Consider the following 13,491-nt stretch of genomic DNA (forward strand, 5'->3'; position numbering starts at 1 on the left):
ACATTTAATGGAAGGGCGAGGGTATGGAGGCGGAGGGCGGGGGATTAATGGAAGGGGCGTCTGGAGGGCGGGGGATTTTAATGGAAGGGGCGGGGGAGAATGGGTTGGAGCTTTGGTGGAAGGGCGGGGCTTTGGTTTAAGAGCGGAGGGCTTTGGTGTGTGAGCGGTGGCTTGTTAGAAAGATAACGGAGGGACGGGGTCTTAAAAGGAAGGGGCGGGAGGAGCGGCCGTGCCTGGAACGATGCGGGGCGTGAAGGGGCTTGTATGGAATGAAGGGGGTTAGAGCGGGGGCCTGGAAGTAAGGGTGGGAAGTGGGTGCATTGGAAGTAAGGGGTGGTAGGGCAGGGGCTTTGAAGGAAGGGGTTGGGAGGGCAAATGGGTCTGGAACTTAAGGGTTGTGGAGGGCGGGGCTTGTGTGGAAGGACAGGGGTGGGAGGAGGGGACTGGTGTCAGGAGGGGCAATTGGGAAGCTAGATGTGTGGCAGGATACTGCCCTGAACAGTCTTTCCGGTCGAGCGCTGAAAAAAATAGAGAAACATTTTAGAAATTGTTGAAATAAGGAAAAACTACAGACAAATACTTGTTCTTTAGATATAAAATGCTGGGGCTACAGAATATCCGCTACCTGTAAATGGTACCTTTCATTCTTGTATCTGGTTACCTGGCGCCTTGTGGGAAAACCCATTTGGTAAGGTGGGATAACTGTAAGCCAGCGCTACAGCAGCCGTTTGTGCCTCACCCCCCCATTGGGAATTCAGCAGTGTATCTGATAGGGTAGATCGTTACGAACAGTCACAGGAATGTGAAATGTCGCCACAAAGGCCAGCACATGATACAGTTGGGCTCATTCATACACACTGGGCAAAACTGCACCTGGGCAGTAACCCATTAGCAACCATATAGCTATTACCTGTTCAGCTCAGTTACAGGTAGAACTATGAAAAACAAACATCTTATGGCCACTATTTATTAGCTCCCCAGTGCAGAGTGTGGTTAGTTACAACCAAATCTCCTCCTCCTCCACCTCCTGGAAGTAGGGCTTGAATTGGAAGGAAGGGGTGGGAGGGAGGGGCCATGGAACAAAGCAGGGGGCGGGTGGGGGCTTCTGTGGATTGAAGGGGTGGGAAGAGTGGGCGGCCTGGAACAAAGGGGTTGGAGGGTGAGGGCTTGATTGGAAGGAAGGGGTGGGAGGGAGGGGCTTGGAACAAAGCGGGGGGGCGGGTGGGGGCATTGTGGGAACGAAGGGGGGGGGAGAGTGGGGGCCTGGATTTAAGGAGGTTGGAGGGTGGGGCTTGATTGGAAGGAAGGGGTGGAGGAGGGGCTGGAACAAAGCGGGGGGTGGGTGGGGCTGGTGTGGAAACGAAGGGGTGGGAGAGGTGGGGTCCTGGAACTAGGGGTTTGGAGGGTGGGGCTATGAATTGGTAGGAAGGGGTGGGAGGGAGGGGGCTTGGAACAAAGCGGGGGGCGGGTGGGGCTTGTGATGGAACGAAGGGGTTGGGGAGCTGGGGGCTTGGAAAACTAAGGGGTTGGGGGTGGGGCTTTGATTGAAGGAAGGGGTGGGAGGGGGGGGCTTTGGAACAAAGCGAGGTGCGGGTGGGGGCTTGTGTGGAACGAGGGGTGGGAGATTGGGGGCCTGGACTAAGGGTTGGAGGGTGGGCTTGATTGGAAGGAAGGGGTGGGAGGAGGGGGCTTGGAACAAAGCGAGGTGCGGGTGGGGGCTTGTGTGGAACGAAGGGGTGGGAGAGTGGGGCCTGGAACTAAGGGGTTGGAGGGTGGGGCTTGATTGGAAGGAAGGGGTGGGAGGAGGGGACTTTTGTAGAGCAGGGCAAGGGAAGTTAGATTCTTAGGCAGGCATACTGCCCTGATCAATCTTCCGGTTTGAGCGCTGAAAAAAATAGAGAAACATTTTAGAAATTGTTTAAATAAGGTAAAAACTACAGACAAATACTTGTTCTTAGCAATAAAATGCTGGGGCTACAGAATATCCGCTATCTCTAATGGTACCTTTCATTCTTGTATTGGTTACCTGGGCCTAGTTGGTGCCCAGTGGGAAAACCCATTTGGTAAGGTGGATATGTAAGCCAGCGCTACAGCAACCGTTTGTGCCTCACCCCCATTGGCCACCAGGGAATCAGCAGTGATATCTGTAGGGCAGATCTTTACTCAGTCACACGAAATGTGAAATGGGCCACAAAGGCCAGCACATGATACAGTTGGCTCATTCATCAACACTGGGCAAACTATACCTGGGCAGTACCCATAGCAACCATATAGCTATTTACCTTTGTTCAGTCAGCTACAGGTAGAACATGAAAGCAAAAATCTTTATTAGCCACCGTGGATTACTGCCCCAGTGCAGAGTGTTGGTAGGTGGTCTGTGTGCCCACCTCGCTCTCTGTTGGAGATTTCAGGTGGCAGGTGTTTAATGCCAGATTCCTGTCATATCTCCTATTTGTTGTTATATTGAACCCAACCCTCGACCTAAAGTAGAACTGCAACACCACCAAATGTATATGTTTGTGCCCATAAAATAAGTGGAGACAGCAGAGCTTCGGGGCGGGGTTGATGCTTGTTATGTTTTGGCATTGTCCCTTTCTTTTATACCTCTCATTGCTTAAATTGCAGGACTATGTATAGTGAAGCCTTCCTGCATCTGGCTTTAGTCTGCATGTTCTAGAGGGCAATGAGAGATGTGGAAGGTCTGAGAGGCTTTAACGGAGGCAAAAAGTGGTGACCAACCGCCCCACTGAGCACTTGTGACATTCAGGTAAGAGTGGAATGGGCCTACATAAGAGTTTGCATGATGTGTTGGGATTGGGGGCTGCTCGGAGGTTTAAATTGTCTAATATATATGAGAGAAAAAATATTAAATTCAGCCAAACCTCCTCAAGGTCCTCTCCTCGCTCAGTTGCTCGTCTGAGCTCTCTCCTGGCCGGTGTCGGGGCCAGTTTGGAATGGTGATGCCTGGGAAATATAAATACAGTTTGCAACATTTAGTATGTACAGAGCCCCAGTGGCTCCCTGCTCCCTTATTTGCACATTTGATTGGTGGTTTCTCGGCCTGTGCATAAACTCAGGCTGAATATCTTCCCCCTATACCCCAAACCGTACGAAATACTAGGTCGGGCGGCGGGGTAAAAACTCACGAGCACCCAAAACCACCACCACGACTTTTCTGCTCCCCCCCCAGTCAGCCTGGCTATTGGTTGAAAGCTGACCTATTACTGGCTGAACATCAGGGAACAAAGACACTTCCAATCTAGAAGAAAACCCGGTAACTATAGCAACCAATTAGGAATTATCTTGGATCACTTTGATTGTGGTTTAATCATGAAAGCTCATATCTGATTGGTTTTAACGTACCTTGGATAGTGGTATTGCTGCAATGCCTATGATAACTCAGGGCAGTGACACAACGGACAATTCAGAGACTTTTTGAATCCCAAGGGATTGACAAAAGGCTTGTAATTGCCCCTTGTTTATTTTAATGGTCAGGTGACTCTGCAGCAGAACTACAATTCCAAGAATGCTCAGCCAGCCAACACTCTAGGCATCTAATGCGGGATATTGCATTTCAGCAACACCTGGGGGTGCGGGGGGCACAGTCTCCAGATGCCTGAACTAGTCCATGAAGATGCGTAGAGAATGGGGAGCTCCTAATTCTCAGAATTCACATTAGTGGGGATTTTCATGGTTCCTTTCAGCCCCAACACAGAAATGGCAGCCAGATCACTAGGCCACAATCTGTTTGTATAGAGATGATATAATGGGTTTCCCACTGGTACAACAGACCCCCCTCCCTCCCTGCATGGCACAGCAGTCCTTATATTTACACAATGACCGGATTGGTCACCGGGGACACACACGCCTCTTTTGTACAGGGACGTATACAATACAAAAATAGAAAGAAATGCCCTTTAATTATTCTTAATTAATAGACGAGTCTCTTTTGTTGCTGTGTCAGTCACAAAGTCACATATATTGTTCAACGTTGCCCCCTGCAGGTTAAAGTCTGTGTCAGCACGAGAGTGGCTTCTTCTATCCTCAGTGAACACAGCGCTTCCGGCACTGCCGCAGGTTAGAATTGCACCAGCACTTTGAGCAGCTCTCTCTTACATGTGCTCCGCAAGTGTATACAGTGTGGCCAACATTGCTACAGCTAAGTGTCTAAATTGTATGTGTGTGGGTGTATCTATGAAATCATTTCAACTACTGCCACCTGCAGGACAATGGCAGTACTGTGCCGGCCTGATTTTAACATACGCTGTACATCTGTCCCTTAATTGAACGTGTGTGCAAAAAAGTTGGGGAGGGGCGAAGAACTATTCTTTTTTTTTATCTTCACTACTGGTTCTGACTCCTGATAAAACTTCCCAATATCCATTCATTCCTTATTCTCACTGGGTTTATAGTTATGTGTAACTGTCACTTTGTCTGTCTCTCTGTCCCTTTCCCTTCTCTGCACTGCTGGTTCTGACTCCTGATACAACTTCCCAATATCCATTCATTCCTCATTCTCACTGGGTTTATAGTTATGTGTAACTGTCACTGGGCCTGATTCACTAAAGTGCGATAAAAATTATCACATGCTTTTTTGCGTTAAAAAACGCAAAATAATTTGCACCGCGATTCACCATAGTATTATCGCGTGCGAAAAATCGCCATTTTCGCATGGGTTATTTCTCGCACTAGTTTTACCGCATGCGTTAATTTCCGTGCTGAAAAGAATACGATCGCATGATTCACTATAACTTTTGCGCGCTAAATATCGCATTTGGCTATGCGAAAATTAACACCTACTACAGGCAGGCGAAAAATTATACAAAAGTACAGTAAATGATTTTTTGCAATAAAATATGGACTTGGACAGTGTTATTTATTCAAGTATGTGTTTCCCCTAGAGTGACGCAGCCGCCAGTTTGCAGCGAAATGGTCATTTTTAATACAGTAATTTTCTGCAAGTATTGGCGTGTATGGCTAACATGGCGTGCGTTCATTTGCGCGACTATTTATATTTGGCTACAAGTGATGAAATGTTTCGCCAGGCATGGATGCGCAGCAAATTTTTGGACGTGCGTTGAATTTTTTGCGGCTGATTTTTTCATGCGTTTCGCAAAACAATCCACCAATGGCAAAACGCATGAAAAAATTTGCTGCGCAAAACTTCACCGCACATCGAAAAATTGATACAAGCGTCAAAAAATAATAGTCACGGGCAACAATTTTTTTGCCCGCACAACATTTTTGCCGTTTTGTGGCTCTTTCGAAAGATTTGCTAATTTTTCACTAAAGATAACCAGAACACATTTGCTCATCACTAGTGGCTCCCATTTAAAAGCATCTACTATTTATATGATACCATTTATATGCTACCATTTATATGCTACCATTTATATGTGGCTAATATTTATATACACCATTTATATGCGGCGACAATTTTTATACACTATTTCTAAGCTACCATTCATATGCGGCGACCATACCGCATTGAAATAGTCTTCGCGAGTTAAATAACGCATGCAATGTCGCGCGTAAAAAAGCACGAGTATGCTTATAGTGAATCGTGCGAAAAATCGCCAAAATTAAGACGCGGTAAAATTTTAGCGCACAATAAAAATAGCGCACGTTTTATCGCCCTTTAGTGAATCAGGCCCACTGTGTTTGTCTGTCCCTTTCTCTTCTCTGCACTGCTTGTTAAGACTCCTGATACAACGCCCCAATATCCATTCATTCCTCATTCTAAATGGGTTTATAGTTATGTGTAACTCTCATTGTCTGTCCCTTTCAATTCTCCGCACTGCTGGTTCTGACTCCTGATACAACTCCCCAATATCATTCTCACCTGTCCTGTTCTGTTCTCTGCACTGCTGGTTCTGACTTCTGATACAATTGGTGAATATCTATGTATTCCTCATTCTCCCTAGGTTTATAGTTATGTGTAACTGTCACTGTGTCTGTCTGTCCCTTTCCATTCTCTGCACTGCTTGGTCTGACTCCTGATACAACTTCCCAATATCCATTCATTCCTCATTCTCACTGGGTTTATAGTTATGTGTAACTGTCACTGTGTTTGTCTGTCCCTTTCCCTTCTCTGCACTGCTGGGTCTGACTCCTAATACAACTTCCCAATATCCATTCATTCCTCATTCTCACTGGGTTAATAGTTATGTGTAACTGTCCCTGTGTCTGTCTGTCCCTTTCTGTTGTCTGCACTGCTGGTTCTGACTCATGATACAACTTCCCAATATCCATTCATTCCTCATTCTCACTGGGTTTATAGTTATGTGTAACTGTCACTGTGTCTGTCTGTCTCTTTCCCTGCACTGCTGGTTTTGACTCCTGAAACAACTCCACAATATCGATTCAGTCCTCATTTTCACTGGGTTTATAGTTATGTGTAACTGTCACTGTTTTTGTCTGTCCCTTTCTCTTCTCTGCACTGATGGTTCTGACTCCTGATACAACTCCTGAATATCCATTCATTCCTCATTTTCACTGGATTTATAGTTATGTGTATCTCTCACTGTTTCTGTCCCTTTCACTTCTCTGCACTGCTGGTTCTGACTCCTGACAAAATTTCCCAATACCCATTCATTCCTTATTCTCACTGGGTTTATAGTTATGTGTAACTGTCACTGTGTCTCTCTGTCCCTTTCCCTTCTATGCATTGCTGGTTCTGACTCCTGATACAACTGCCCAATATCCATTCATTCCTCATTCTCACTGGGTTTATAGTTATGTGTAACTGTAACTGTGTCTGTCTGTCCCTTTCTCTTCTATACACTGCTGGTTCTGACTCCTGATACAACTGCCCAATATCCATTCATTCCTCATTCTCACTGGGTTTACAGTTTTGTGTAACTGTCATTATGTTTGTCTGTCCCTTTCAATTCTCTGCACTGCTGGTTCTGACTCCTGATAAAACTTCCCAATTTCCATTCATTCCTCATTCTCACTGGGTTTATAGTTATGTGTAACTGTCACTGTGTCTGTCTGTCCCTTTCTGTTCTCTGCACTGCTGGTTCTGACTCCTGATACAACTCCCCAATATCCATTCATTCCTCATTCTCACCTGTCCCGTTCTGTTCTCTACACTGCTGGTTCTGACTCCTGATACAACTCCCGAATTCTCACCTCATTCTCACCCTTCCTGTTCTGTTCTCTGCACTGCTGGTTCTGACTCCTGATAAAACTCCCGAATATCTATTCATTCCTCATTCTCACTGGGTTTATAGTTATGTGTAACTGTCACTATGTCTGTCCATTTCCCTTCTCTGCACTGCTGGTTCTGACTCCTGATACAACGCCCCAATATCCATTCAGTCCTCATTCTCACTAGTTTTATAGTTATGTGTAACTGTCCCTGTGTCTGTCTGTCCCTTTCCGTTCTCTGCACTGCTGGTTCTGACTCCTGATACAACTCCCTAATATCCGTTCATTTCTTATTCTCACCGGGTGTATAGTTATGTGTAATTGTCACTATGTCTGTCTGTCTGTCCCTTTCTGTTCTCTGCACTGCTGGTTCTGACTCCTGATACAACTCCCCAATATCCATTCATTCCTCATTCTCACCTGTCCCGTTCTATTCTCTGCACTGCTGGTTCTGACTCCTGATACAACTCCCGAATTCTCACCTCATTCTCACCTGTCCAGTTCTGTTCTCTGCACTGCTGGTTCTGACTCCTGATAAAACTCCCGAATATCTATTCATTCCTCATTCTCACTGGGTTTATAGTTATGTGTAACTGACACTATGTCTGTCCATTTCCCTTCTCTGCACTACTGGTTCTGACTCCTGATACAACGCCCCAATATCCATTCAGTCCTCATTCTCACTAGTTTTATAGTTATGTGTAACTGTCCCTGTGTCTGTCTGTCCCTTTCTGTTCTCTGCACTGCTGGATCTGACTCCTGATACAACTTCCCAATATTCATTCATTCCTCTTTCTTACTGCGTTTCTAGTTATGTGTAACTGTCACTGTGTCTGTCTGTCCCTTTCTCTTCACTGCACTGCTGGTTCTGACTCCTGATACAACTCCCCAATATCCATTCATTCCTCATTCTCACTGGTATTATAGTTATGTGTAACTCTCATTGTCTGTCCCTTTCAATTCTCTGCACTGCTGGTTCTGACTCCTGATACAACTCCCCAATATCATTCTCACCTGTCCTGTTCTGTTCTCTGCACTACTGGTTCTGACTCTTGATACAACTCCCGAATTCTCACCTCATTTTCACCTGTCCCGTTCTGTTCTCTGCACTGCTGGTTCTAACTGCTGATACAACTCCCCAATATCGATTCAGCCCTCATTCTAACTGTGATTATAGATATGTGTAACTCTCACTGTTTTTGTCCCTTTCACATCACTGCACTGCTGGTTTTGACTCCTGACAAAATGTCCCAATACCCATTCATTCCTAATTCTCACTGGGTTTATAGTTATGTGTAACTGTCCCTGTGTTTGTTTGTCCCTTTCTGTTCTCTGTACTGCTGGTTCTGACTCCTGATACAACTTCCCAATATCCATTCATTACTCATTCTCACTGGGTTTACAGATTTGTGTAACTGTCACTATGTTTGTCTGTCCCTTTCAATTCTCTGCACTGCTGGTTCTGACTCCTGATAAAACTTCCCAATTTCCATTCATTCCTCATTCTCACTGGGTTTATAGTTATGTGTAACTGTCACTGTGTCTGTCTGTCCCTTTCTGTTCTCTGCACTGCTGGTTCTGACTCCTGATACAACTCCCCAATATCCATTCATTCCTCATTCTCACCTGTCCCGTTCTGTTCTCTACACTGCTGGTTCTGACTCCTGATACAACTCCCGAATTTTCACCTCATTCTCACCCTTCCTGTTCTGTTCTCTGCACTGCTGGTTCTGACTCCTGATAAAACTCCCGAATATCTATTCATTCCTCATTCTCACTGGGTTTATAGTTATGTGTAACTGTCACTATGTCTGTCCATTTCCCTTCTCTGCACTGCTGGTTCTGACTCCTGATACAACGCCCCAATATCCATTCAGTCCTCATTCTCACTAGTTTTATAGTTATGTGTAACTGTCCCTGTGTCTGTCTGTCCCTTTCCGTTCTCTGCACTGCTGGTTCTGACTCCTGATACAACTCCCTAATATCCGTTCATTTCTTATTCTCACCGGGTGTATAGTTATGTGTAATTGTCACTATGTCTGTCTGTCTGTCCCTTTCTGTTCTCTGCACTGCTGGTTCTGACTCCTGATACAACTCCCCAATATCCATTCATTCCTCATTCTCACCTGTCCCGTTCTATTCTCTGCACTGCTGGTTCTGACTCCTGATACAACTCCCGAATTCTCACCTCATTCTCACCTGTCCAGTTCTGTTCTCTGCACTGCTGGTTCTGACTCCTGATAAAACTCCCGAATATCTATTCATTCCTCATTCTCACTGGGTTTATAGTTATGTGTAACTGACACTATGTCTGTCCATTTCCCTTCTCTGCACTACTGGTTCTGACTCCTGATACAACGCCCCAATATCCATTCAGTCCTCATTCTAACTAGTTTTATAGTTATGTGTAACTGTCCCTGTGTCTGTCTGTCCCTTTCTGTTCTCTGCACTGCTGGATCTGACTCCTGATACAACTTCCCAATATTCATTCATTCCTCTTTCTTACTGCGTTTCTAGTTATGTGTAACTGTCACTGTGTCTGTCTGTCCCTTTCTCTTCACTGCACTGCTGGTTCTGACTCCTGATACAACTCCCCAATATCCATTCATTCCTCATTCTCACTGGGATTATAGTTAAGTGTAACTCTCATTGTCTGTCCCTTTCAATTCTCTGCACTGCTGGTTCTGACTCCTGATACAACTCCCCAATATCATTCTCACCTGTCCTGTTCTGTTCTCTGCACTGCTGGTTCTGACTCTTGATACAACTCCCGAATTCTCACCTCATTTTCACCTGTCCCGTTCTGTTCTCTGCACTGCTGGTTCTAACTGCTGATACAACTCCCCAATATCGATTCAGTCCTCATTCTAACTGGGATTATAGATATGTGTAACTCTCACTGTTTTTGTCCCTTTCACTTCACTGCACTGCTGGTTTTGACTCCTGACAAAATGTCCCAATACCCATTCATTCTTAATTCTCACTGGGTTTATAGTTATGTGTAACTGTCCCTGTGTTTGTTTGTCCCTTTCTGTTCTCTGTACTGCTGGTTCCGACTCCTGATACAACTTCCCAATATCCATTCATTACTCATTCTCGCTGGGTTTATAGTTATGTGTAACTGTCACTGTGTCTGTCTGTCCTTTTCTCTTCTCTGCACTGCTTGTTCCGACTCCTGATACAACTCCCCAATATAGATTCAGTCCTAATTCTCACTGGGTTTATAGTTATGTGTAACTGTCACTATGTTTGTCTGCCCCTTTCTCTTCTCTGCACTGATGGTTCTCACACCTGATACAACTTCCCAATACCCATTCATTCCTTATTCTCACTGGGTTTATAGTTATGTGTAACTGTCACTGTGTCTGTCTGTCCCTTTCCGGAACTGCAGGTTCTGACTCCTGATACAACTTCCCAATACCCATTCATTCCTAATTCTCACTGGGTTTACAGTTATGTGTAACTTACACTGTGTTTGTCTGTCCCTTTCTCTTCTCTGCACTGCTGGTTCCGACTCCTGAAACATCTCCCCAATATCGATTCAGTACTCATTCTCACTGGGTTTATAGTTATGTGTAAGTGTCAGTGGGCCTGATTATCTAAAGTGCGATTTAACGTGCGCTATTTATAGCGTGCGTTAAAATTTTTACCGCGTCTTAATTTTGGCGAATTTTCGCACGATTCACTATAAGCATACTCGCGCTTTTTTACGCGCGATATTGCATGCGTTATTTAACTCACGAAGACTATTTCAATGCGGTATTTGCTGGTACATGTGCTAAATTACGCCCGCGAATAGTCACCGCATATGAATGGTAGCTTAGAAATAGTGTATAAAAATTGTCGCCGCATATAAATGGTGTATATAAATATTAGCCACATATAAATGGTAGCATATAAATGGTAGCATATAAATAGTAGATGCTTATAAATAGTAGCCACTAGTGATGAGCAAATGTGTTCTGGTTATCTTTAGTGAAAATTAGCAAATCTTTCGAAAGACCCACGAAACGGCAAAAATGTTGTGCGGGCAAAAAAATTGTTGCCCGTGACTATTATTGTTTGACGCTTGTATAAATTTTTGTATGTGCGGTGAATTTTTGCGTGGCAAATTTTTTAAGGCGTTTCGCCATTGGCTGATTGTTTTGCGAAACGCATGAAAAAATCCGCCGCAAAAAAATTCAACGCAAGTCCAAAAATTCGCTGCGAATCCATGCCTGGCGAAACATTTCATCACTTGTAGCCAAATATAAATAGTCGCGCAAATGAACGCATGCCATGTTAGCCATACACGCCAATACTTGCAGAAAATTACTGTATTAAAAATGACCATTTCCCTGCAAACTGGCGGCTGCGTCACTCTAGGGGAAACACATACTTGAATAAATAACACTGTAAGTCCATATTTTATTGCAAAAAATCATTTACTGTACTTTTGTATAATTTTTCGCCTGCCTGTTAATTTTCGCATAGCCGAATGCGATATTTAGCGCGCAAAAGTTATAGTGAATCATGCGATCGTATTCTTTTCAGCACGGAAATGAACGTATGCGGTAAAACTAGCACGAGAAATACCGCATGCGAAAATGCGACTTATCGCATGCGGTAATGCTGTAGTGAATCGCGCGCTAATTGTCGCGTCTTTTTTTACCGCAAAAAAGCGTGCGATAAACTTTAGTGAATCAGGCCCACAGTGTCTGTCTGTCCCTTTCTCTTCTCTACACTGCTGGTTTTGACTCCTGATACAACTTCCCAATATCCATTCATTTCTCATTCTCACTGGGTTTATAGTTATGTGTAACTGTCCCTATGTCTGTCTGTCTGTCCCATTCTGTTCTCTGCACTGCTGGTTCTGACTTCTGATACAACTCCCGAATATCCATTCATTCCTCATTCTCACTGGGTTTATAGTTATGTGTAACTGTCACTGTGTCCCTTTCCCTTCTCTGCACTGCTGGTTCTGACTCCTGATAAAACTCCCCAATATCGATTCAGTCCTCATTCTCACTGGCTTTATAGTTATGTGTAACTGTCACTGTTTTTGTCTGTCCCTTTCTCTTCCTTGCACTGCTGGTTCTGACTCCTGATATAACTCCCGAATATCCATTCATTCCTCATTTTCACTGGATTTATAGTTATGTGTAACTGTCACTGTGTCTGTGTGTCCCTTTATGTTCTCTGCACTATTGGTTCTGACTCCTGATACAACTTCTGTCTGTCTGTCCCTTTCCCTTCTATGCACTGCTGGTTCTGACTCCTGATACAACTGCCCAATATCCATTCATTCCTCATTCTCACTGGGTTTATAGTTATGTGTAACTGTCACTGTGTCTGTCTGTCCCTTTATGTTCTCTGCACTATTGGTTCTGACTCCTGATACAACTTCCCATTACCCATTCATTCCTTATTCTCACTGGGTTTATAGTTATGTATAACTTTCACTGTGTCTGTCTGTCCCTTTCCCTTCTCTGCACTGCTGGTTCTGACTCCTGATACAACTTCCCAATATCCAATCATTCCTCATTCTCACTGGGTTTATAGTTATGTGTAACTGTCACTATGTCTGTCTCTCTGTCCCTTTATGTTCTCTGCACTGCTGGTTCTGACTCCTGATACAACTGCCCAACATCCATTCACTCCTCATTCTCACTGGGTTTATAGTTATGTGTAACTTTCACTGTGTCTGTCTGTCTGTCCCTTTCCCTTCTCTGCACTGCTGGTTCTGACTCCTGATACAACTCCCCAACATCCATTCATTCCTCAGTCTCACTGGGTTTATAGTTATGTATAACTTTCACTGTGTCTGTCTGTCCCTTTCCCTTCCCTGCACTGCTGGTTCTGACTCCTGATACAACCTCCCAATATCCAATCATTCCTCATGCTCACTGGGTTTATAGTTATGTGTAACTGTCACTATGTCTGTCTCTCTGTCCCTTTATGTTCTCTGCACTGCTGGTTCTGACTCCTGATACAACTCCCCAACATCCATTCACTCCTCATTCTCACTGGGTTTATAGTTATGTGTAACTTTCACTGTGTCTGTCTGTCCCTTTCCCTTCTCTGCACTGCTGGTTCTGACTCCTGATACAACTCCCCAATATCCGTTAATTTCTTATTCTCACTGGGTTTATATTTATGTGTAATAATCACTATGTCTGTCTGTCTGTCCCTTTCTGTTCTCTGCACTGCTGGTTCTGACTCCTGATACAACTCCCCAATATCCATTCATTCCTCATTCTCACCTGTCCCGTTCTGTTCTCTGCACTGCTGGTTCTGACTCCTGATACAACTCCCGAATTCTCAACTCATTTTCACCTGTCCTGTTCTGTTCTCTGCACT

The sequence above is a fragment of the Xenopus tropicalis genome, chromosome 6, assembly GCF_000004195.4.
Source record: "Xenopus tropicalis strain Nigerian chromosome 6, UCB_Xtro_10.0, whole genome shotgun sequence".
In the NCBI taxonomy this organism is placed as follows: domain Eukaryota; kingdom Metazoa; phylum Chordata; class Amphibia; order Anura; family Pipidae; genus Xenopus; species Xenopus tropicalis.